Source organism: Tachyglossus aculeatus, unplaced genomic scaffold (genome assembly GCF_015852505.1).
Source record: "Tachyglossus aculeatus isolate mTacAcu1 unplaced genomic scaffold, mTacAcu1.pri scaffold_100_arrow_ctg1, whole genome shotgun sequence".
Lineage (NCBI taxonomy): Eukaryota > Metazoa > Chordata > Mammalia > Monotremata > Tachyglossidae > Tachyglossus > Tachyglossus aculeatus.
The window spans coordinates 231,505-252,577 of NW_024044841.1; the positions used below are offsets into that span (position 1 = coordinate 231,505).

Sequence of the window (21,073 nt, forward strand, 5' to 3'; positions counted from 1 at the left end):
GCTGACAATTGGTGGAGCCGTGATTTGAACCCATGACCACTGACTCCAAAGTCCATGCTCTTTCCACTGAGCCATGCTGCTTCCCAATCTTGAATGAGTCTTAAATGAAAAACAAAAATGGAAACTTGGATAACTTTCTGGTTATCACAGGTTTTTGCTGAATTAAATGAGTTGATTTAGTGTGGAAAATAAGCCCAGTGGTCCAACCTACCTGTAGAGGAAAAGCTGCTTTTCTTCATTCAGATGGCTCTAGTTGAAATGTTGCTGGGGTTTTTGTTTGCTCTCATTTCTCATGGGATACATAGAATGCAAAAGATCTCAAGATGTGAAGAATCTTTTAAATGAGTGTCGTCTTCAGAGGGTAGATGGAAAATGTTTCCAGAGGTCAGGTGGGACACCCCCCCTTCTCTCCCCATCCTCCTACCCTCCACTCAAGGGGAGGGGATGCAGCTCATCACTGTGCGTGTCCTGCTTTTCTTCAATCAGGTGGTTCTCGATGAAATGATATTGGGGTTTTTGTTTCCTCCCATTTCCCATGGGATATATAGAATGCAAAGGATCTCAAGATGCAAAGAATTATTTAAATGAGTGTCATCTCCAGAGGGAAGATGGAAATTGTTTCTTATTTAGACAACAATGGCCTGTAATCCCCCAGCAGTAAAGATCCATAATCACTTGAAAGCTGAGGACCAGAGAATCATATTTTCTATGTTGTTTGCAAGAAATTCAAAAGTACAAGGCCAAGTTGGAGAAAGGAGGGGGTTTCAAGGGCAGTGCGAAGTGGACAGTTGAGGCAACTTCCCTCCTGATGAGAAAAAAGTGATTCCTTAGTCTGAATAGCTATTAACATCAAACAAATTCAGTCAACAATTGCTCAATTTTTGAGTTTATATGTGCTGTTTAATAGTTAAAGCAAATGGGTGTAACATCTGTCTTTTATGAGTTCAATTGTAATTGATAATAAATGATGATGATCTAGAGAAATTAATGATTATGGGCCACCAAACTGAATAATTTGGATTAATAAATACTTTTTCCTCAATAACAAGTTTGGTATTTTGGTTCCTTCACTAGTAACAATAATTGTGTTATTTGTTAAGCCCTTACTATCTGCCAAGCACTGTATTAAGTGCTAGAGTAATTTCAAGACAATAAGGTCTCAAATGCAGCTCACAGTCTAAGTAGGAGTAGGAACAGGTATTGAATCTTCATTTTATAGATGAGGAAACTACAGCACTGAGAAATTAACTGACTTGCCCAAAGTCTCAGAGCTGGTAAATGGTGGAGTCGGGATAGGAACACAGGTCCTGTGACTCCTAGGCTCATGCTCAAGCGCTTAGTACAGTGCTCTGCACATAGTAAGTGCTCAATAAATACGATTGATGATGATGATGATGATGATATCTCCTTCCTCCTCTCAAGTGCTATCCCATCCACCTGTGCTTCAGACCCCATTCCCTCTCATTTTATGAAATCTCTCGCCCCTTCCCTCCTCCCCTCCTTAAATTCCATCTTCAACGCTCACTCTTCACTGGTTCCTTCCCCTCTGCCTCCAAACATGCCCACGTGTCCCCCATCCTAAAAAAAACCCCTCTCTTGACCGCACTGCCCCTTCTAGTTATCGCCCTATCTCCCTCCTACCCTTCCTTTCCAAACTCCTAGAACAAGTCACCTACACTTGCTGCCTCCAATTCTTCAACGGCAACTCTCTCCTAGACCCCCTCCAATCTGTATTCTGCTCCCTACACTCCACTGAAACTGACCTCTCAAAGGTCACCAATGACCTCCTTCTTGCCAACTCCAATGGCTCCTACTCTATCCTAATCCTCCTCGACCTCTCAGCTGCCTTCGACACTGTGGATCACCCCCTTCTCCTAAACATGCTATCCAACCTTCACTGACTCCTTCCTCACTTGGTTCTTCTCTTATCATTCTGTCAGTTCATTCTCCATCTCCTTTGAGGGATCCTCCACCCCTCCCATGCCCTTACTGTAGGGGTTCCTCAAGGGTCAGTTCTTGGTCCCCTTCTGTTCTCTATCTACACTCATTCCTTTGGTGAACTCATTTGCTCCCACAGCTTCAATTATCATCTCTACGCCGATGACACCCAAATTTACATCTCTGCCTCTACTCTCTTTCCCTCCCTCCAGGCTCATATAATAATAATGGCATTTGTTAAGCACTTACTATGTGCAAAGCACTGTTCTAAGCGCTGGCTCTCCTCCTGCCTTCAGGACATCTCGATCTGGATGTCTGCCTTCCAACTAAAACTCAATATGTCCAAGACTGAGCTCCTTATCTTCCCTGTCCTCTCCCTGACTTTCCTGTCACTGTAGACAGCACTACCATCCTTCCCATCCCACAACCCCACAACCTTCGTGTTATCCTCGACCCGGCTCTCTCATTCACCCCACACATCCAGTCCATCACCAAAACCTGCTGGTCTCACCTCCACAACATCGCCAAGATCTGCCCGTTCCTCTCCATCCAAACCGCTACCTTGCTGGTTCAATTTCTCATCCTTTCCCGACTGGATTACTGCCTCAGCCTCCTCTCTAATCTCCCATCCTCCTGTCTCCCCCGGCTTCAGTCTATACTTTACTGTGCTGCCCGAATTATCTTTGTACAGAAATGCTCTGGGTATGTCACTCCCCTCTTCAAAAATCTCTAGTGGTTGCTTGACAACCCAAGAATCAAGCAAAAACTCCTCACTCTCGGCTTCAAGGCTCTCCATCACCTCGCCCCTTCCTACCTCACCTCCCTTCTCTCCTTCTACAGCCCAGCCTGCACCCTCCACTCCTCTGGCATTAACCTGCTCACAGTGCCTCATTCTCTCCTGTCCCACTATCACCCCTGGCCCATGTTCTTCCCCTGGCCTGGCATGCCCTCCCTCCACATATACATGGAACTAACGTCCTCCTTTCAAAACCCTACTGAGAGCTCACCTCCGCCAGTATGCCTTCCCAGACTGAGGCCCCCCCTTTTTTCTCTCCTCCTCCCCATCATCATCATCAATCGTATTTATTGAGCACTTGCTATATGCAGAGCACTGTACTAAGCGCTTGGGAAGTACAAATTGGGCCCGTCTGCCCTTTCCCCGTACCCTCCCCACAACACTTGTATATATTTGTACAGATTTATTACTCTATTTATTTTACTTATGCATATTTACTACTCAATTTATTTGGTTAATGACATGCACGTAGCTGTAATTCTATTTATTCCGATGGTTTTGACACCTGTCTACATGTTTTGTTTTGTTATCTGTCTCCCCCATGTAGAATGTGAGCCCGTTCTTTGGTAGGAACCGTCTCTATATGTTGCCGACTTGTACTTCCCAAGCGCTTAGTACAGCACTCTGCATACAGTAAGCTCTCAATAAATACGATTGAATGCATGTATGAGAGATTTAACCAGTAAGGTAGCAGTTTGGATGGAGACGAAAGGGGCGGATCTTGGTGATGTTGTGGAGGCGAGACCAGCACGTTTTGGTGATGGATTGGATGTGTAGGGTGAATGAGAGAGCGGCGTCAAGGATGGCACGAAGGTTGCGGGCTTGTGAGACAGGAAGGATGGTAGTGCCTTCTACAGTGATGTGAAAGGCAGGGAGAGGACAGGGTTTGGAAGGGAGATAAGCAGCTCAGTCTTGGATATGTTGAGTTTTAGATGGCGGGCAGAAGTCCAAAGAGAGATGTCCTGAAGGCAGGAGGAGATACGAGCCTGGAGGGAGGGAGAGAGAACAGGGGTGGAGATGTAGATTTTGGTGTAATCAGCGTAGGATAGTTGAAGCCATGGGAGTGAATGAGTTCACCAGGGGAGTGAGTATAGATGGAGAACAGAAGGGGGCCAAGAACTGACCTTTGAGCAACCCCTACAGTAAGGGAATGGGAGGGGGAGGAGGAGCCCACACAGGAAACTAAAAATGAACATCTGGAGAGATAAGAGGAGAACCAGGTGAGGACGGTGTCAGTGAAGCCGAGGTTGGATAGCATATTTAGGAGAAGGAGGTGATCCACAGTATCGAAGACAACTGAGAGGTCGAGAAGGATTCGGATAGAGTAGGAGCCATTGGATTTGGCAAGAAAGAGGTCACTGGTGACCTTTGAGCGGGCAGTTTCAGTTGAGTGTTGGGGTCTGGAGCCAGAATGGAGGGGGTCTAAGAGAGAGTTAGAGTTGAGGAATTCGAGGAAGCGAGTGCAGACAGCTCGTTCTAGGAGTTTGGAAAAGAAGGGTTGGAGGAAGATAGGGCGATAACTAGAAGGGGAGGTGGGGTCAAGAGAGGGGTTTTTGTATTATGGAGGAGACATGGGTATGTTTGAAGGCAGAGGGGAAGGAACCCGTGGAAAGAGAGTAGTTGAAGATAGAAGTTAAGGAGGGGAGGAGGAACGGGGCGAGGGTTTTCATAAGATGAGAGGGAATGTGGTCCAACGAATAGGTGGAAGGAGTGGCACTTTAGAGGAGGGAGGAGATCTCCTCTGAAGATACTGCTGTGAAGGATGGGAAAGTAGCAGAGAGGGCTGAGATTGGGCGGGATAGAGAAGGTGGAGGGGTGACTTTGGGTAGCTCAGATCCGACGGTGTTAATTTTACTAATGAACTAGGAGCCAAGATAGTTGGGGGTGAGAGATGGAGGAGAGGGAAGAACAGGGGGTCTGAGAAGGGAGTTAAATGTATGGAAGAGCTGACGGGGATGATGGTCATGGGTGTCAATAAGGGACAAGAAATTGTTTCGCTTAGCAGAGGAGAGGGCAGATTTAAGGCAAGAAAGGATAACCTTGAAGTGAACAAGTTTGGCTTGGTGTTTAGACTTTTGCCAGCAACGTTCATCAGCTCGAGCACAGGAGCGAAGGAGCCAGTCAGTGGCAGTGATCCAAAGCTGTGGGTTAGTGGTGCGAGAGGGATGAAGGGAAAGGGGATCGAGTGAGTTGAGTTGAGAGGGTTGAGTTGAGAGCAGTAATCTGGTCATCAAGAGTGGATAGAGAGGATAGGGAGGCGGGGTGAGGGGTGTGATGTGGGGTGGGGTGTGTTGAGTTGGGATCGAGTGAGTTGAGTTGAGAGGGTTGAGTTGAGAGCAGTAATCTGGTCATCAAGAGTGGATAGAGAGGATAGGGAGGCGGGGTGGAGTGTGATATGCTGAGAGAGATGGATGGGGTCGAGAGAGCAGCGGTCTCAGTGGGGCATTAATATAGATTTACGGTTTTGGGGGAGCCTGAGTGAGGAAGCAGGTGAGGTTATGATCAGAGAGAGGGATTTCAGAGTTGGTGAAGGTGGAGATAAGTGCAGCGGTAGGAGATGATGAGGTTTAAGGTGTGACCAATTTGGTGAGTGGTCGATTTGGGGGAGCAGGAAGTTGGCAGTGTCAGGGAGAGGTAGAAGGCGGGTGGCAGAGGAGTCACCAGGGACATTCATATGGATATTGAAGTCTCCGAGGATCAGAGTGGGCATAGAAAATTAATTCATTCATTCACTCAATCAATCGTATTTATTCATTCATTCATTCAATCGTATTTATTGAGCGCTTACTGTGTGCAGAGCACTGTACTAAGCGCTTGGGAAGTACAAGTTGGCGACATATAGAGACGGTCCCTACCCAACAATGGGCTCACAGTCTAGAAGCGGGAAACAGACAACAAAACAAAACATGTGGACAGGTTTCAAGTCGTCAGAATAAATAGAATTAAAACTAAATGCCCATCATTAACAAAATAAATAGAATGGTAAATATGTACAAGTAAAATAAATAGAGTAATAAATCTGTACAAACATATATACAAAATCCTCACTCTCAGCTTCAAGGGTCTCCATCACCTCACCCCCTCCTAGCTCACCTCCCTTGTTTCCTTCTACAGCCCAGCCCTCACCCTCCACTCCTCTGCCACTAACCTCCTCACTGCGCCTCTTTCTCACGTGTCCCATCGTCGACCCCCGGCCCACGTCCTCCCCCTGGCCTGGAATGCCCTTGCTCCACACATCTGCCAAGCTAGCTCTCTTCCACCCTTCAAAGCCCTACTGAGAGCTCACCTACTCCAAAAGGCCTTCACAGACTGAGCCCCCTCCTTCCTCTCCCCCTCTGTCCCCTCTCCATCCCCCTGCCTTACCTCCCCCTTCCCACAGCACCTGTATATATGTTTGTACATGTTTATTACTCTATTTTACTTGTACATATTTACTATTCTATTTCTTTTATTATGTTAACATGTTTAGTTTGTTGTCTGTCTCCCCCTTTTAGACTGTGAGCCCGCTGTTGGGTAGGGACTTTCTCTATATGTTGCCAACAGGTACTTCTCAAGCGCTTAGTACAGTGCTCTGCACACTGTAAGCGATCAATAAATACGATTGAATGAATGAATGAATATACAGGTGCTGTGGGGAGGGGGAGGAAGTAGGGCGGGGGAGATGTGGAGGAGGAGAGGAAAAAAGGGGCCAGTCTCAGTCTGTGAAGGCCTACTGGAGGAGGTGAGCTCTCAGTAGGGCTTTGAAGGGAGGAAGAGAGCTAGCTTGGCAGATGTGTGAAGGAAGGGCATTCCAGGCCAGGGGGAGGACGTGGGCCGGGGGTCGATGCTGGGATAGAAGACAACGAGGTACAGTGTGGAGGTTAGCAGCAGAGGAGCGAGGGTGCGGGCTGGGCTGTAGAAGGAGAGAAGGGAGGTGAGGTAGGAGAGGACGAGGTGATGGAAGGCACTGAAGCCGAGAATGAGATTTTGCTTGATGCATAGGTTGATGGGCAGCCAGTGAAGATTTTTGAGGAGGGGAGTAACATGCCCAGAGCGTTTCTGCACAAAGATGATCCGAGCAGCAGCGTGAAGTATAGACTGAAGTGTGGAGTGACAGGAGGATGGAAGAACAGAGAGGAGGCTGATGCAGTAATCTAGTCGGGATAACATAAGAGATTGAATCAGCAAGGTAGCAGTTTGCCTGGAGAGGAAAGGCGGCTCTTGGCGATGTTGCAGAGGTGAGACCAGCAGGTTTTGGTGACAGACTGGATGTGAGGGGTGAACGAGAGAGCGGAGTCGAGGATGACACCAAGGTTGTGGGCTTCTGAGATGGGAAGGATGGCTGTGCCATCTACGGTGATGGGAAAGTCAGGGAGAGCACAGGGTTTGGGAGAGAAGATAAGGAGCTCAGTCTTCGATATATTGAGTTTTAGATGGCGGGCAAACATCCAGATGGAGATGTCCTGAAGGCATAAGGAGACACGAGACTGAAGGGAGGGGAAGAGAGCAGGGGCAGAGATGTAGATTTGACTGTCATCAGTGTAGATATGATAGTTGAAGCTGTGGGGGCAAATGAGTTTACCAAGGGAGTGAGTGTAGATAGAGAACAGAACAGGACCAAGAACTGACCCGTGAGGAACCCCTACAATAAGGGGATCATCATCATCATCATCATCATCAATTGTATTTATTGAGTGCTTACTGTGTGCAGAACACTGTACTAACCACTTTGGAAGTACAAGTTGGCAACATATAGAGACAGTCCCTACCCAATAGTGGGCTCACAGTCTAAAAGGGGGAGACAGAGAACAAAACCAAACATACTAACAAAATAAAACAAATAGAATAGATATGTACAAGTGAAATAAATAAATAAATAAATAGAGTAATAAATATGTACAAACATATATACATATATACAGGTGCTGTGGGGAAGGGAAGGAGGTAAGATGAGGGGGATGGAGGGGGAGACGAGGGGGAGAGGAAGGAAGGGGCTAAGTCTGGGAAGACCTCCTGGAGGAGGTGAGCTCTCAGTAGGGCCTTGAAGGGAGGAAGAGAGCTAGCTTGGCGGATGGGCAGAGGGAGGGCATTCCAGGCCCGGGGGTTGACATGGGCCGGGGGTCGATGGCTGGACAGGTGAGAACTAGGTACGGTGAGGAGATTAGCAGTGGAGGAGTGGAGGGTGCGGGCTGGGCTGTAGAAGGAGAGAAGGGAGGTGAGGTAGGAGGGGGCGAGGTGATGGACAGCCTTGAAGCCCAGGGTGAGGAGTTTCTGCCTGATGCACAGATTGGTAGCCACTGGAGATTTTTGAGGAGGGGAGTAACATGCCCAGAGCGTTTCTGGACAAAGACAATCCGGGCAGCAGCATGAAGTATGGATTGAAGTGGGGAGAGATACGAGGATGGGAGATCAGAGAGAAGGCTGATGCAGTAGTCCAGACGGGATAGGATGAGAGCTTGAATGAGCAGGGTAGTGGTATGGATGGAGAGGAAAGGACGGATCTTGGTAATGTTGCGGAGTTGACACCGGCAGATTTTGGTGACGGCTTTGATGTGAGGGGTGAATGAGAGAGCGGGGTCGAGGATGACACCAAGTTTGCGGGCTTGTGAGGTGGGAAGGATGGTAGTTCCGTCAACAGAGATGAGAAAGTCAGGGAGAGGGCAGCGTTTGGGAGGGAAGACAAGGAGTTCGGTCTTGGGCATGTTGAGTTTTAGGTGGCAGGCAGACATCCAGATGGAGATGTCCTGAAGGCAGGAGGAGATGCGAGCCTGGAGAGAGGGGGAGAGAGCAGGGGCAGATATGTAGATCTGGGTGTCATCAGCATAGAGATGATAGTTGAAGCCGTGGGAGCGAATGAGGTCACCAAGTGAGTGCGTGTAGATCGAGAACAGAAGGGGACCAAGCACTGAACCTTGGGGAACCCCCACAGTAAGGGGGTGGGAGGGGGAGGAGGAGCCTGCAAAAGAGACTGAGAATGAACGACTGGAGAGATAAGAGGAGAACCAGGAGATGACGGAGTCTGTGAAGCCAAGGTCAGATAGCGTGTTGAGGAGAAGCGGGTGGTCCACAGTGTCGAAGGCAGCTGAGAGGTCGAGGAGGATTAGGATAGAGTATGAGCCGTTGGATTTGGCAAGCAGGAGGTCATTGGTGACCTTTGAGAGGACAGTTTCCGTGGAATGTAGGGGACGGAAGCCAGACTGGAGGGGGTCGAGGAGAGAGTTGGTGTTGAGGAATTTGAGGCAGCGCATGTAGACAACTCGTTCAAGGATTTTGGAAAGGAATGGTAGGAGGGATATGGGGCGATAACTAGAAGGTGAGGTGGGGTCAAGAGAGGGTTTTTTTTTAGGATGGGAGAGACATGGGCATGTTTGAAGGCAGAGGGGAAGGAACCAGTGGAGAGTGAGCAGTTGAAGATGGAAGTTAAGGAGGGGAGAAGGGATGGAGCGAGAGATTTCATGAGATGAGAGGGAATGGGGTCAGAAGCACAGGTGGCCGGAGTTGCACTTGAGAGGAGGGAGGAGTGCTCCTCTGAGGATACTGCTGGGAAGGATGGGAGAGTAGCAGAGAGTGTTGAGAGCCGGAGGGATAGAGAAGGGGGGGACGTGACTTTAGGGAGGTTGGACCTGATGGATTTAATTTTGTTAATGAAGTAAGAGGCCAGGGGGAGGAGGAGCCCGCAAAGTAGACTGAGAATGGATGGCTGGAGAGATAAGAGGAGAACCAGGAGAGGACGGAGTCTGCAAAGCCAAGGTTGGATAGCATGTTGAAGGGAAGTGGGTGGTCCACAGTGTCGAAGGCAGCTGAGAGGTCGAGGAGTATTAGGATAGAGTAGAAGCAGTTGGATTTGGCAAGAAGGAGGTCATTGGTGACCTTTGAGAGGGCAGTTTCGGTGGAGTGTAGGGAACAGAATCCAGATTGGAGGGGGCCAAGGAGAGATTTGGCGTCGAGGAATTCGAGGCAGTGGGTGTAGATGACACATTCTAGGAGTTTGGAAAGGAATGGTAGGAGGGAGATAGGGCGATAATTAGAAGGGGAGGTGGGGTCTAAAGGGTTTTTTTTAGGATGGGGGAGACGTGAAGCCAGAGGGGAAGAAACCAGTTGAGACTGAGTGGTTGAAGATGGAATGTAAGGAGGGGAGGAGGGAAACTCCTCACATCATCAGGCAGAAACTCCTCACACTGGGCTTCAAGGCTCTCCATCACCTCGCCCCCTCCTACCTCACCTCCCTTCTCTCCTTCTACAGCCCAGCCCGCACCCTCCGCTCCTCCACCGCTAATCTCCTCACTGTACCTCGTTCTCGCCTGTCCCGCCATCGACCCCCGGCCCACATCATCCCCCGGGCCTGGAATGCCCTCCCTCTGCCCATCCACCAAGATAGCTTCAAGGCCCTCCCTTCCCTCCTCCCTTCAAGGCCCTGCTGAGAGCTCACCTCCTCCAGGAGGCCTTCCCAGACTGAGCCCCTTCTTTCCTCTCCCCCTCGTCCCCCTCTCCATCCCCCCGTCTTACCTCCTTCCCTTCCCCACAGCACCTGTATATATGTATATATGGTTGTACATATTTATTACTCTATTTATTTATTTATTTATTTATTTATTTTACTTGTACATTTCTATTTTGTTGGTATGTTTGGTTCTGTTCTCTGTCTCCCCCTTTTAGACTGTGAGCCCACTGTTGGGTAGGGACTGTCTCTATGTGATGCCAATTTGTACTTCCCAAGCGCTTAGTACAGTGCTCTGCACATAGTAAGCGCTCAATAAATACGATTGATTGATTGATTGATTGATTGATTGATTGAAGGGTGGAGAGATTTCATAAGATGAGAGGGAATGAGGTCTGAAGCACAGGTGGATGGAGTAGCACTTAAGAGGAGGGAGAATAACTCATCTGAAGTTACTGCTGGGAAGGATGGGAGAGTAGCAGAGAGGGTTGAAAGCGGGGGGTTGGAGAAAGTTGAGGGGTGACTTTGGGGAGCTCAAACCTGATGGAGTTCATTTTACTAATGAAGTAGGAGGCCAGATCGTTGGGGATGAGGGATGGAGGTGGGGGAGGAACAAGGGGCCTGAGAAAGGAGTTAAATGTACGGAAGAGCTGATGGGGATGATGGACAAGGGTGTCAATAAGGTAGGAGAAATAGTTTTTCCTGGCAGAGGAGAGGGCAGAGTTAAGGCGGGAAAGGATAAACTTGAAAGTGAACAAGATTGGCCTGGTGTTTAGACTTTCGCCAGCAGCGCTCAACAGCTCCAGCATAGGAGCAAAGGAGGCAGACAGTGGCAGTGATCCAAGGCTGTAGGTTAGTGGTACAAGAGTGGCGAAGGGAGAGGGGAGAGAGTGAGTTTAGTTGAGTAGAGAGGGTAGAGTTGAGAGCAGTAATCTAGTCAAAAAGATTGGGTAGAGAGGAAAGGGAGGCGAGGTGGGGTGTGAGGCGCTGAGAAAGATGGATGTGGTCGAGAGAGCAGAGGTCTCTGTGAGGTAGTAATATGGATTTACAGGGGAGAGGAGTGTGAGTGGGGAGGCAGGTGAGAGGGTTATGATCAGAGAGGGATTTCAGAGTTGGTGAAGGTGGAGATAGTGCTACGGTAGGAGATGATGAGGTTGAGGGTGTGACCAAGTTGGTGAGTGGGCAAGGTGGGGTACAGCAGGAGGTTGGCAGCGTCAAGGAGAGATAAAAGGCAGGTGGCAGAGGAGTCACCAGGGAAATCCATGTGGATGTTGAAATCTCCGAGGATCGGAGTGGGCATGGAAAAGTAGAGAAGGAAGGTGAGAAAGGGGTCGAAATCGTTAAAGAAATTATAGGTGGGGCCGGGGGGGGGGGCGGTTGGTGATGGCTACAAGAATCTGGAGGGGGTAGTAGAGGCAAATAATGTGGGCTTCAAAGGAGGGGAAGGAAAGCGAAGAGGGAGGAGGGATAGTGCAAAAGCGACATTGGGGAGCATAAGGAAATCGACAACTCTTCCTTTTCCGTTGAGTCTGGGTGAGTGGAGAAGAAAAACCCTCCACTGCAGAGAGCAGCAGAAGAGACCGCGTTATCTGGAGAGAGCCATATTTCGGTTAGGGAGAGGAGGATTAGAGCCCTGGAAAGGAATAGGTCCAGGATGAAAGGGAGCTTACCTATAATGGAGAGGGGGTTCCAAAGGCCACACTTGGCAGCACCTGTGGAGGGAGGGGAGGGAGGTGGAGGGTGTGAGGGGTGGGGATGAGAAAGAAGAACTGGGATGGGTTGGGGGCAGGAAGAAGGGGAGGGAGGGGGTTGGAAGGGAGGAGTTGAGAGTTGGCCCTGGTACAGAGGGATTCTGGGGAGGGGGTGAAGGGGAGGCGTCGGGATGGGGGAAAGGGATGGAAAGAACCAGGTGGGAGAGGGGAAGGGAAAGTTGAGGAATGAGAAGGGCAGTTGGGAGCATGGGAATTGATAGTTCAATTGATAGATGAGAGTTGGTTACTGTCTATTACTACGTATGCCTTTATAGGCAACTTTGTGTGTGTGTGACAGTAACCACTACACTGTCCTTCTTTGTCCCTGTATGCTGATTTTTCAATTTCTTTTTCTTCTAGTTCTTTCTCAGTGACTGTTTCCAAGTGTTTTCAACTATTTCTGTCTCATTTTAATACTTCCTGCCTAACTTTAATTTATTCCAGTGACTATCTCCCCATCTAGACTTTAAGATCCTTGAGAGCAAGAATCATGTTTACTAATTCTATTCTACTCTTCCTTGTGCTTAGAACAGTACTCTGTACATAGTAGGCACTCAATAAATACTTTGGATTGATTAATAGATTTCTTCTGTTCCTTTATCTATCTCTATATGTCTGCCTTCCTCAATCTCTCTGTTTATTAGTTGATTGATGGATTCTCTTTTGTTCTGATTGTTTCTGTGTTTATATTAATAATAATGATATTTGTTAAGCACTTACTATGTGCTAGGCACTATACTAAGCACTGGGGTGGATGCAAGCAAATCGCGTTGGACATGTCCCTGTCCCACATGGGATATTTATGTCTTGTAGTTTCTTGACCTCTCCCTGAGAAGATTCATTTCCTATCCAGCTTTGAACTCCATTAATATTCACATTAAGACCTGTAAACAATCAGTATTGCTTCCATTTTATGTTTCAAATTTACATGTGCTATAGGCTTTGTAGCAAAATCGATTGTAAACTCCCATTATATTTTGAAAGCTACAAGGCAGTGAGCCCTCATTTAGTTTAGACTCCTTACACTATATCATACACCTACCATTTTAATGCCTAGCAGGGCAGCAACTAAATTCAATCGTATTTATTGAATGCTTACTATGTGCAGAGCACTGTCTCCTGGAAGGAGTACTATGTGTGAATGAGCTTTCATAAATGTGTTTCCTAGGAAAAAAATAGGTGTGTTGCAGAAATGATTGATTAAATGTTCTCCTGATAGTTCATGCACCTTCCTAAGTCCCCAAAACAGAATTAATTATTAGGCAAGAAAAATCCTCTTGGTCCCACCAAATCTGTTCTATCCTCTCATATATCCTCTACACCCTCTCCTCTCTAACCACCCCTCCTCTTTCTATTGTTCACTACATTATCAGGATAATAATAATAATAATAATAACAATAATAATAATAAAGGCATTTATTAAGCCCAAAGTCACACAGCTGACAAGTGGCAGAGCTGGTATTTGAACCCATGACCTCTGACTCCAAAGTCTGTGCTCTTTCCACTGAGCCACGCTGCTTTGCTGTGTAGGCATAGGCAAGTCTCTGCTGCAAGTCCTTTCAAGAGTTTATTACTAAAAATTATCCCTAAAACCATGGAAATCAATTGATAAAAAGAGGTGAGGATGTTTTCTTTTAGGTTCCCTGGGTAATTTTCTCCATGTCAGGTATCTTAGTGCCATTTTCTTTCTTTTTTTTAGACCCTGCTTTATGTTTTTTCCCATCATTCATTCTTTTATTCATTCAGTCGTTTTTATTGAGCTCTTACTATGTGCAGAACACTGTATTAAGTGCTTGGGGAATACAAATCGGCAACATATATTGACGGTCTTTACCCAATAAGGGGCTCACAGTCTAGAAGGGGGAGACAGACAACAGAACATCTCCATCTGGATGTCTGCCCACCATCTAAAACTCAATATATCCAAGACTGAACTCCTTATCTTCCCTCCCAAACCCTGCCCTCTCCCTGACTTTCCCAACACTATAGATGGCACAGCCATCCTTCCTGTCTCACAAGCTCGCAAACTTGGTGTCATCCTCAACTCTGCTCTCTCGTTCACCCCTCCCATCCAATCCGCCATCAAAACCTGCCGGTCTCACCTCTGCAACATCACCAAGATCCGCTCTTTCTTCTCCATCCAAACTGCTACCTTGCTGGTTCAGTCTCTCATATTATCCCTACTGGATTACTGCATCAGCCTCCTCTCTGATATCCCATCCTCCTGTCTCTCCCTACTTCAGTCTATACTTCATGTTCCTTCCCGGATCTTTTAGACTGTGAGCCCACTGTTGGGTAGGGACTGTCTCTATATGTTGCTAACTTGTACTTCCCAAGCGCTTAGTACAGTGCTCCGCACACAGTAAGCGCTCAATAAATACGATTGATTGATTGATCTTTGTGCAGAACCGTTCTGGGCATGTTACCCCCCTCCTCAAAAATCTCCAGTGGCTGCCTGTCAGCCTACGCATCAAGCAAAAACTCCTCACTCTTGGCTTCAAGGCTATTACCTCGACCCCTCCTACCGTACCTCCCTTCTCTCCTTCTATAGCCCAGCCCTCATCCTCCACTCCTCTGTTGCTAACCTCCTCACTGTACCTCGTTCTTGCTTGTCCCGCCGTCGACCCCTGGCCCATGTTCTCCCCCTAGCCTGGAATGCCCTCCCTCCACACATCTGCCATGCTAGCACTCTTCCACCCTTCAAAGCCCTGATGAGAGCTCACCTCCTTCAAGAGACCTTCCCAGACTGAGCCCCCTTTTTCCTCTCTTCCTCCCCATCCCTCCCCGGCCTACCTCCTTCCCCTCCCCACAGCACCTGTATATATATTTGTACAGATTGATTACTCTATTTATTTTACTTGTACATATTTACTATTCTATGTATTTTGTTAATGATGTGTATTTAGCTTTAATTGTATCTGTTCTGACGACCTGTCCACGTGTTTTGTTTTGTTGTCTGTCTCCCCCTTTTAGACTGTGAGCCCATTGTTGGGTAGGGACCATCTCTATATATTGCCAACTAGTACTTCCCAAGCGCTTAGTATAGTGCTCTTCACACAGTGAGTGCTTAATAAATATGATTGAATGAATGAATCAGGCCCTCAAATTGTCCTTTAAGGTTGAAGAGAAGTAGCATTACCTAATTCAAAGAGCATTGTCCTGGGAGTGGGAGGACTTGGGTTCTAATCCCGGTTCCACCACTTGTCTGCTGCATGACCTTGGGAAAGTCACCTCATTTCTCTGTTCCTTAGTTACCTTAACTGTAAAATGGGGATTTAAAACTGTTCTCCTTCCGTAGGGACTGTGTCTGACCTGATTAGCCTGTATCTACCCCAGGGCTTAGAACAGTGCTGGACACATAGTAAGAACTTTTTAAAATGCCATAAAAATAATCTATAAATTGAGAAAAGTAAAACCAAGTTTGACTTGAATGGATGGGGATCAATTAATCAACCAATAGCATTTATTACCTCTCTCTGGTCGCACCTGGAGAGTTTCCAGTACTCTTCCAGTCTCAACTATGGAAGGGAGAGTCAAGCAGAGACATACCCATTCCATTCCTAGCTTGGATAGTGGCTAGAGAGTGAGAGATAATCCCCTACAACTCAAAACTCACCTGTGCTGGGCAGCAGCAGCATGGGAGAAAGTCAGGAGAAGCAGCGTGGTTCAAGATAAGAAGCGTGGCTCGATGGAAAGAGCCCTGGCTTTGGAGTCAGAGGTCATGGGTTCAAATCCCAGCTCCACCAATTGTCAGCTGTGTGACCTTGGGCAAGTCACTTAACTTCTCTGTGCCTCAGTTATCTCATCTGTAAAATGGGGATTAAGATTGTGAGCCTCATGTTGTACAACCTTATCACCTTGTATCCCCCTCCATCAATTAGAACAGTGCTTTGCACATAGTAAGCACTTAACAAATGCCATCATCATTATCATTACTATTATTGCATGGAAGGAAACAATAGTAAACCACTTCCATATATTTGTACCATGAAAACTCTAAGGACACTCTACCAGAACGATTGCAGATGGAGGTGGGGTGATCTGGGAGAAATGTATCCATGATGCCCCTATGGGGCAGAGACAACTCGAAAGTATAAGACAAGACAAGCATTTATTGAGCCATTACTGTGTAAAGAATAATGCACAAAGAATTTGGAACAGTACAGTGCAAGAGTTAGTTGACACATTCTCTGTCCATAGTGACCTTCCAGACTAGAGATATATTCTTTCTCCAGTTCTGATGACTGTTTTATAATAACAACAACAGTAGTGGTATTTCCTAAGAGCTTACTATGTGCAAAACACTATACTAAGCCCCGGGGTAAATACAAAATACACAGGTCTGACACAGTCCTTGTCCTACATGGATTTTACAGTCTAAGGGGAAGAGTGAACATACACTGAAGCTTCATTTTACAAATGAAGAAGCCGAGGCATAGAGAAATTAAAAGGCTTGCACAGGGTCACACAGCAGGAAAATGAAAGAGCAGGGATTAGAACCTGGGTCTTCTGACTCCCATGCTCTGCTTTCACGTAGCATTTGTTAAACACTTACTACATGCCACATTAATCAAGTTTAGCGAGTTCATTCTGTGTGCAGACCACGGTACTAAGCCAAGCACTGTCTTAAACACCGGGGTAGATACAGTTTAATCAGGCCAAACCCCGTCCCTGGCCCACGTGGGGCTCAAGGTTAAGGGGTATTGGAAAAAGTACCTGAAAGATACTAGTATTTCAGATGAGAGGAATTCCTTTCAAATGAAAGGTCTGATGTCCAAATCCTAACATGGGACCATTTAGAAATGAAATAACCCCTTCAAAACAGGGAGGTCTTAACTTATTTTCCCCCTGAGGAGATGTGTTCCAGCATGCTTCCACAAGGAGGGAGTGAATGCTTCTCCACCTTCTTCCCTCCTCTTCCCAGAGGGATTAGAAGACACCTAAGAATTTCAGCCCTCCTACATGCTTGGAGATACAGACACATACCTCTGACCAAATGCAACTTGTTCTGAGAAAAATATGCCCGAGTGAAAATCCTATGGAGGGTGGCAGGTCTTCCCATCTTCCCTCCTTCTTTTATTCATTCATTGAATTTTATTTATAGCTTACTGTGTACAGAACATTGAACTGAGCACTCGGGAGAGTACAATATAACAATGGACAGACACATTCCCTGCCCACAACAAGATGGGAGACAGAGACCAATATAAATGAATAAATTACATATATGTACATAAGTGTTATGAGGCTGGGAGAGGGAATGAGTAAAGGAAGCAAGGAAGGGTGTAGGAGAAGAGGAAAGGAGAGATTAGTTAGGGAAGTCCTCTTGGAGGAGATGCACCTTCAATAAGGCTTTGAAAGGGGTAGAGTAATTGTCTGTCGGATTTGAAGAGGGAGAGATTCTAGTCCAAAGGAAGGACATGGGCCAGGGGTCAGCGACAAGATAGAAGATATCGAGGTACAGTGGGAAGTTTGACATTGGAGGAGTGAAGTTTGAGAGCTGGGTTGTAGTAGGAGAGTAGTGGGACACTTGCCCCGGCATAAAGCCTATGTAGGGCTGAAGCTCCTGGCATGTTAGAAGTGGGACTGGAGGTAAATCCAAATCTGCATGCAGTCAAGGATAGTACATGAAGAGAGTTCTTTGGGAAAAAAATCTGCCACAGGGAATCTGCCTCGGGAAAACCTGACATTAAGCACCAACCAGAGTCCACATCATTGGAATTAGATTAATTATTTTAATGTCAAGTATTTCTATTCCCACTTACAAACCTGCCCCCAAAAGATTCTACATAACTTCATTGCCTTCGATCTCATGAGGCAGGTCAGCAGCAAGGAAAGGAAAGAAGGAATAGCAGGGTGCTAACTGCAAAATAGGTGGACTTCAGGTCAATCAATTGTATTTATTGAGTGCTCACTGTGTGCAGAGCACTGCACTCAACTCTTGGCAGAGTACAGTATGACAGATTTGGAAGACATGTTCCTTTCCCACAAGGAGCTTAGAGTCTACAGAAGACGTGGCAACATATAGGAAGACATTACCGCCCAGCAAAAATAATCAATTCAACATGCTTTAAAATTACCCACATAATGTTCTGCAGTCTATGCAAAACAATCTTGAGGAAGCTTTTCTTTTTAAGGTAATCTTCAGTTCAAAATAATCACCAGTCTTCATCAGATAATGGGAAGGAAGAGCAGTGAGAACATATTATTCTTTAAAAAGAATGGGAATGAAAATGTAACACTGAAAGAAAACTCCTGCAAAGAAAATTCTCCTGTTTCATCAGAAATAATACAGCACCTTGGAAGTTGCATTTGAAAAGCAAGAGAGTTCCATAAATAAAAAGTTAGGAAAGAAAGGACACATGGAGTATGCAGATAGAAAGTGATTCAACTAACAGGCTTACCCACAAAAGTTCCCCACCAAATAGAAAGAAAGGATTCACTGGAAATGCCATAAAGAGAAAAGTCTGGAGAGTCAGATAATTTGGTAATCTGAATAGAAAAAAAATTGACTCTGTGCTCAGTTGTTACTGAGCAGAGAAGAAATCTTTCACTGAAATTTCTTTCAATAAAGAACTCTCTTTGGCAGTGTTCTGGATAATATTATCCTCTAGACAGTAAGATCGTTGTGGGCAGGGAATGTGATTGTTGTTTTGTACTTTCCCAAGCGCTTAGTACAGTGGTCTGCACAAAATAAGTGCTCAAAGAATATGATTGACTGAATGAGTAATATTGTGGGAAGGGAATGTATCTACCATCTCTGTTAGAGTGTACTCTCCAAAGTGGTTCGTGTAATGTTGTGTACAAAGTTAAGCATTTAATAAATATTACTGATTGATTAATTGATATTTAAGGAGCACGACGTGGAAAACTCAGTGGCAAGTGCTAGGGATCGTAACTACCATCTCTATTGTACTCTCCATAGTGCTTATTACAGTGCTCGTAGCGTAACAGTAAGTGCTCAGTAGTGTATGAAAATTGGAAATACAGTCAAATATCAATATTTCTCCTTTACAAAAGTGTAAAATATCTGTTCATTTTCCCTGCTTATCAGTAGCATTTGCTTTAGACTCTAGCAGGAAACTGATCATTTTCTATTATTGCCCTGAGGTTAATAAAATACCTATTTTCTATAGATATGTTACAGTTCAAATGATTAAGCTGAATTAAGCTTCATCGATACATATTTTACTTTTTTATCATAATGATTAATTCAGTGTTCAGTTTTATTTGGAAAGTGGGTTTTTCCTGAAGATTTTCCAAAAAGCTTCCTTCACATTGTTGTTCCACAGGCTATAGATAAGGGGATTTAGCATGGGACTCACAAAGGTATAGAACACTGCTATTATTTTTGATTGCTCCACAGATTTATCAGTTGGGGGTCTTACATACATTCAGGAAAGAGTTCCATAGAATACAGTCACCACTATCAAATGTGATCCACAGGATGGAGAAGCCTTTCCTCCTTTCCTCAGCAGAGCACATCCTCAAAACGCCTATCAGAATGAAGACATACGAAATGAGGATGATCAGGAGTGAGTTGGAGAGCTTAAAGCTGGCCACTAGAAAACATTGGTATTTCCATGATGAAAGTATTAGAGTAAGCCAGTCTTTTGAGAGGGGTATCAGTGCAATAGAAATGGTTGATTGTGTTGGAGTCACAGAACATTAAGTGATACATCCACATGGTTTTCATCAGCCCGCTAAGAAATCCTTATATATATGGAGCAACCACTAAGTGTAGACATACGGCCCTCTTCATTCTGCTGTGGTAAAGCAGGGGTCTACAGATCAATCAATCAATCAATCGTATTTATTGAGCACTTACTGTGTGCACAGCACCGTACTAAGCGCTTGGGAAGTACAAGATGGCAACATTTAGAGACAGTCCCTACCCAACAGTGGGCTCACAGTCTAAAAGATGTACAAATGGCCATGTACCTGTCATAGGCCATAACAGCCAGCATGTAGCATTCTGTAATCACCATGGCGATGAAGAAATAACATTGAACTAAACAGGAAGCCAAAGAAATGATTTTCTTTTCTGAGAAGAAATCCATCATCATTTTGGGAGTGGTGACATTTGTGGAATAACAAAGATCCAGAAAGGACAAACTCAGGACAAAAATGTACATGGGAATGTGAATCCAAGAATCTATCCAGATCAGCATAAGCAACTCAAGGTTTTTTACTGCTATGATGAGGTAGATAAATAGAAAGAGCACAAATAGTATAGACTGTACCTCTGGACGATCAATTAGCCCCATCAGAATAAATTCCATGACCAGGATGCCATTTCTATGGGACACTTGCTTAGGTGTTGGCATAATGTGTTCCGATTAATTAAAACAGAGAAAAAAGATGAGGATTCTATCAACCTAAGTATTATCTGACTCCTTTCTCTCTTCCACTCAAATGAGAGCACTTCAAGGAGTCTCACTTCATCTTTAAAGACAGGTGATGGCTTGCAAAATTACAGGCTGGAAAAGCCAACTTCATTCATCCATTCGGGCTGAGATAACTATTATAAAAATAATTGTAGTATCTGTTAAGTGCTTACCTTGTGCCAAGGACTGTGCTTAGCTCTGGGAAAGCAGCATGATAGAGTTCCTGTCACATATGGGACTCACTCTCTAACAGGACAGAGAATAGGTATTGACTACCCTTTTTACACATGAAGAGAGTGAAGCACAGGGTAGTTAAGAGACTTGTCCAAGGTCACACAGTTGGCAAGGGGCAGAGCTGGGGTTTGAACCTGGATCCTCTGACTCCCTGACCTATGCTTTTGAGGCTTGGGGCCCATGCCTTTGACACTAAGGCTTGCTACTTCCTTTACCACCATTATATTGAAATTTTCTCCGTGCTATGCCTGATTTTTGAAAGAACCGGTAGAATCCTAGAATTCCCAACGCTAGAATTGTGAAGGGATTCCCTTAAAGCTTAAACTATTCCCAGAGAAAAGGTCAGTATCCCTGTAGGCTGTGTTAGTTCTTCAGGCTAACAGGGCACTAGTTAGCTCAATGTTAATGATAATTATGATATTTCCTAAGTCTTTACTTCATGTCAAGCACTGATAATCAGATCAGATACAGTTTCTGTCCCACAGAAAGCTCACAGTCTGAGTAGAAGGCAGAACAGGCATTGCATTCCCATTTTGCAGCTGAGGAAAA

The 21,073-nt window shown here is 45.7% G+C and overlaps 1 pseudogene; it reads right to left on the bottom strand.

Moving 5' to 3' along the window:
• Positions 1–19,129: 19,129 nt before the first annotated feature.
• LOC119922174 lies at positions 19,130–20,230 on the bottom strand (annotated as a pseudogene).
• Positions 20,231–21,073: the final 843 nt, after the last annotated feature.